This window comes from Triticum aestivum, chromosome 6A (genome assembly GCF_018294505.1).
Source record: "Triticum aestivum cultivar Chinese Spring chromosome 6A, IWGSC CS RefSeq v2.1, whole genome shotgun sequence".
NCBI classification, from domain to species: domain Eukaryota; kingdom Viridiplantae; phylum Streptophyta; class Magnoliopsida; order Poales; family Poaceae; genus Triticum; species Triticum aestivum.
This window is the reverse complement of record NC_057809.1, coordinates 109,313,968-109,319,815: the sequence shown is the minus strand read 5'-3', so window position 1 is coordinate 109,319,815 and position 5,848 is coordinate 109,313,968.

Below are 5,848 nucleotides of genomic sequence, written 5' to 3'. Positions count from 1 at the left end.
CCCGATCTATTCTCTGTTCTGGAAGTTTTAGGGTATATGGAGTTATATGGGCAGAAGAAGCATGTCACGGGAGCCACGGGGGCCCCACGAGGCAGGGGGTGGGCGCGCCCCCCACCCTCGTGAGCAGCTCCCGTATCTTCTGACGTGGGGTCCAAGTCCATCAGGTGTGTTTCCTTCCAAAAATAACTTCTCCTGTTGATTTCGTTCCGTTTCGACTCCGTCTGATATTCCTTTTCTTCAAAACATTGAAATAGGCATAAAACAGCAAATCTGGGCTGGGCCTCCGGTTAATAGGTTAGTCCCAAAAGTAATATAAAAGTGGATAATAAAGCCCAATATTGCCCAAAACAGTAGATAATATAGCATGGAGCAATCAAAAATTATAGATACGTTGGAGACGTATCAGGGGTACCCCTCCAATTCGGCCTCACCTTCCCCTTTCCATGTGGAGAAGGAGCACCACCCCTTTTGGGCCCCAGTGACCCAAGTAGCCTTCCACTACTTGGCATTTTAAGGCCTACTGATATTATATAAAAGCCTCCTAACTATTATTATTATTAATTTAACATCTCTGAAAATATTTTCCACCTATATATTACTTATCGGTAATACTTGGTATTGCCCGATAAGCTCCGGAACCCTTACGGTGACCCCTAAATGCTTCTGGTTGCTCTCGAAACTACTTCAAATATTAGCGAAACTATTTCACAAGTAGATCCTTGTTACTCCCGCCCTACTAAGACTCAGCAGATTGTGATTACCTTAAGCTTGTGACCCTATAGGTCCGGTAAAACATAGGCATGAATAAAACCCCTTTGTTCAGTGACCGATAGCGCAATCGTGGACGTCCATATCGATCACTGAGTACACAACTGACATTCGAGTGAACCTTTGGTTGTCATGTGCTATTCCCTTTGCTTCGTGATGCTTCACAAACCCTGAGGTGAGATATATTGGTATCCTCTTGAGTTATACACATGCTCATTATACTGTTCTGCTCGTTACCGGTTTTGTTCTTCTTTCTCGTTGACATGTTCCGGCATCCCCGTGACATAGTCACCTATGTCTGGCCAGACGATGATGGATGCTATCACACGAAGACGGCCCTAAGAATACCTCTCCATCTTCAGAGGAGCAAATGCCACTATCGAGCTATCTAGTCTCTTGTCAAACTTGCCGATGAACTTGTAAGTTGTCATTATGATCACCATGTTACACATGACATTTGACAAACCCCAAAGTCCACGGTACGGTAATAAGTGTGTGTTATAACAATTAACTTATGAAAATATTATCTCAAAGTATAACAAACAAGTTTGGGTCGATTCAATATGATCGTTCTTCTAGCGTCATACTCTCAATGTTGTTTTAGGACTATGGTTATACTTAACGATGTCCTAATATCCGGAAAACATGATCACCACCCACACTTGAGCCAGTCTTAGAGGCAATACTAGGAATCTATTTTTACCATTTATTATTCCACACGTGCATATGAGAGAAAAAGGGGAAAGATGTAAGAAGAACGAGAGCTGGCCTTTCCACTGAGTCATATATTTCAGGATCACAACAGTTAAAGCATAAAATATAAACTCTCAATTATGAACAAAGAAATATAGTAATACAATATTATTGCCTCTAGGGCATATATCCAACAGTCTCCCACTTGCACTAGAGTCAATAATCTAGTTTACGCAGTATCTCTAACACCTATGTGTTGGGGAACATTGCATGGAAAAAAATTTCTACGCACACGCAAGATTTATCCATGGAGATGCATTGCTACGAGAGGGGGAGCGCATCTACATACCCTTGTAGAATGCTAGGCGGAAGCATTTATCAACGCGGCTGATGTAGTCATACTCTTCGCGATCCGATCACAATCCAACCGATCTAGTGCCAAACGGACGGCACCTCCGAGTTTAGCACACATGCGGCTCGATGACGTCTCCTCCTTCTTGATCCAGCAAGCAGGAGAGGATAAGTAGATGGGATCACAACCAACACGACGGCGTGGTGGTGATGGTGGAGCACCAACAGTGCTTCGCTAAGTGTCGCCGAGACGAGGCGGTGGAACTAAGGAGTAACGGGAGAGAGAGGGGTGCCAAGGGCTTGGTGTGTACTCTTGGGGCGCCCCTCCCCTCTATATATAGATGAAGGGGCGTGAGAAACATCCCATCCAAGCGCTAGGGCACAGCTAAGGGGGAAAGGACTTGGACTCCAAGTCCAATCCCATTCCTACTAGGACTCCTTCCTTTTTGCCTTCCCTAGCCACATGGGTTTTGCGGACTTGGTGCACCTAGCCCAACAAGGCTAGGGCGCCTCCCCGCATCCCATGCTAGCCCTTGGGTCATGGTGGACCCATTTATGGACTTTTTGGCCCCTTCGGAATTCTCCGGAACCTTTTGGAAGCTTCCTAGTACAATACCCAAAAAGTGCACCTTTTTGGGAACCCAAAATATGACTCCCATGTTGGGGAACGTAGTAATTAAAATTTTTCCTACGATCACGCAAGATCTAACTAGGAGATGCATAGCAATGAGAGGGGATAGTGTGTCCACGTACCCTCGTAGACCGAAAGCGGAAGCGTTTAGTAACACGGTTGATGTAGTCAAACGTCTTCACGATCCAACCGATCCAAGCACCGAACGTACGGCACCTTCGTGTTTGGCACACGTTCAACACGATGACGTCCCTCGAGCTGTTCATCCATTTGAGGATGAGGGAGAGTTCCGTCAGCACGACGACGTGGTGAAGGTGATGATGAAGTTACGACGCAGGGCTTCACCTAAGCACTACGACAATATGACCGAGGTGTTAAACTGTGGAGGGGGGCACCGCACACGGCTAAGAGATTGTATGTTGTGCCTTTGGGGTGCCCCTGCCTCCGTATATAAAGGAGGAGGGGAGGAGGCGGCCGGCCTAGGGGGCGCGCCAAAGGGGGGAGTCCAACTAGGACTCCCAATCCTAGTTGGACTCTCTTTTCCTTTGCTGGAAGGGGGAAAGAGGGAAGGGAGAGGAAGAGGAGAAGGAAAGGAGGCGCGCCCCCCTCCCTAGTCCAATTTAGACTCCCTATAGGGAGGGGGCGCGGCCACCCCTTGTGAGATGCCTCCCCTCTCCCCTATGGCCCATGTAGGCCCAATATTTTCCCGGGGAGTTCCGGTAACCGCTCGGTACTCTGGAAAAATCCCCGAATCACTCGGAACCATTCTGATGTCCGAATACAACCTTCCAATACAAAGCTTAGGTTTCTTACCAAACCACAATTCATATGGTGTCGTCTCAACGGATTTAGATGGTGCCCTCTTTAACGTGAATGCAGCCGTCTCTAAATTAATTACGGTTACGACGTTCGGACACACCATTACGCTGTGGTGTTCCAGGTGGTGTGAGTTGCGAAACTATTCCACATTGTTTCAAATGAAGACCAAGCTCATAACTCAAATATTCACCTCCACGATCAGATGGTAGAAACTTTATTTTCTTGTTACGATGATTTTCCACTTCACTCTGAAATTCTTTGAACATTTCAAATGTTTCAGACTTATATTTCATCAAGTAGATATACCCATATCTGCTCAAATCATCTGTGAAGGTCAGAAAATAACGATACCCACCGCGAGCCTCAACACTCATCGGACCGCATACATCAGTATGTATTATTTCCAATAAGTCAGTTGCTCGCTCCATTGTTCCGGAGAATGGATCCTTAGTCATCTTGCCCATGAGGCATGGTTCGCAAGCATCAAGTGATTCATAATCAAGTGATTCCAAAAGCCCATCAGCATGGAGTTTCTTCATGCACTTTACACCAATATGACCTAAACGACAGTGCAACAAATAAGTTGCACTATCATTATTAACTTTGCATCTTTTGGCTTCAATATTATGAATATGTGTATCACTATAATCGAGATTCAACAAAAATAGACCACTCATCAAGGGTGCATGACCATAAAATATATTACTCATATTAATAGAACAACCATTATTCTCTGATTTAAATGAATAATCGTCTCGCATCAAACCCAGGCGCTACTACGAGCATTAGTAAGGTACATATCAATAACATGTATATCAAATATACCTTTCACTTTGCCATCCTTCTTATCTGCCAAATACTTGGGGCAGTTGTGACGCCCGGGTAATTAAGCTACAGTAATCCCCGCTAATGATGCCACGTCACCTCGGTTACTGTGGATAAACTCGCATTAGTTCGGAACCTAGTTCGAATTTCAAATTCAAAATCGAGCAAACAATAAAAGTTTTCAAATATTAAAATTTAAATGTTCGGAGTGAACCAAATAATACATAGGTAATTATGGTGGAGAAACCAAACTTTGATAAAATGTTTAAAGGCCCTAAGACAATTAAAACAATAGTGAAAACAATTAAACAAATGCCTATTGAATTTATAAAATGCTAACACTATTTTATTATAGGTTAAGAATTAATCTCGTAGTAGTTTATTGGTAAATACAAATTAGGCACTAGTGGTAATTTTATAAAACTGAAAATAAAAGAAACTACAAAATAAATAAAAGAAAGAAAATACAAAAGAGAAACAAAAAAAACAAAAGGAGGAGAAGCCCCCCCCCCCTGCTGGACCGCGGCCCAGCTGGCCATCGGGCCAACCAGGCCGGCCCAGGTCGGCCCCCACTCCTCTCCCTTATCCACTCCTCCTCCCCACTCATCCCACCGACACCCCCCACTCCACCCACTCGCCCCCCCCTCCTCTCTCCCGATCTGTATCGGGATCCAGAGGAGACCGTCGCCGCCAGGCCTTGTCGCCGCCAGGCCTCGTCGCCGACGAACGCCGTCCCCGTCCTCCTCCTCGCCGGTCCTCCCCGACCGCCGTCAAGCCCACTGCCCCGTCCCCTACTCCCCCCATGAGCTCCCCCTTCGCCCCCCTCTCCCCCTAGGTCGCCTCGGTCGTCGCCCTCCCCGCCCGCGGTCGACGCGCTCCGGCGCCACCGTCGCCCGCGCCCTGCCGCGCCGGACCGTCCCGCCCCCGCCTCTCCTTTCCCCGACCGGCTCCACCACTGGGCCCCGACAAGCTTCACCGCGCCCGGGCACGCGCTCGCCGCGCCCGCGACCTCCCGTGACCGCACCCCGGCCTCCTCTCCCTCCGGCGACGCTGGCCCCGTGCTCCCCCGCCTCGGCCACGCGCCCCGGCCACCGGCCTCCCTCGCTGCGCCTCCGTCCCCCTGCTTCCCCGCTGGCGCTCGCCCCTGCGCCCCCGCATCCTCCGCACACGGCCGTGGCCATGGCCGATGGCGCCGGCCCCCAGCGCTCCTCCGCGCGGCCGCCTTTCCACAGGCCACGGCCGGCGCGCCCCGCTTCGGCCCTGGCCTCGCCGTGGCCACCGCCCCCTGCTCCGGCGCCTTGCCGGGTCTGCCCGCACCTGGGCGTGCGCCCGCTCGGGCCGCGTCCTGCGCCCGCGCCCGCTAGGCGGCGCCCGATAGGCCCCTGTGCCTATGGCACATGGGGCCCGCCCTGGAACGTTTTAGAAAAAAAAGGAAAATAATAAAATTAAAAAAATACATTAAATAAATAAATAAATAATAACTAAAATAATTAAAATATTAATTAATTAATTAATTAAGTTAATTAATCCTGATTAGATTAACCTAATCACTAATTAATTTAACTAATCTGTAATTAACCTAAACAGAGAATGACAGGTGGGTCCCACTGGACCCACACGTCAGGTTGACCAGGTCAATGGTCAACGTTGACTGCTGACATCACTCTGATGTCATGTTGACGCCATCATTTACTATTCTGGATAATGTTGGGATAAATAATTAATTGAATTCCAGAAATTAATAAAATCTTTAGAAAATCA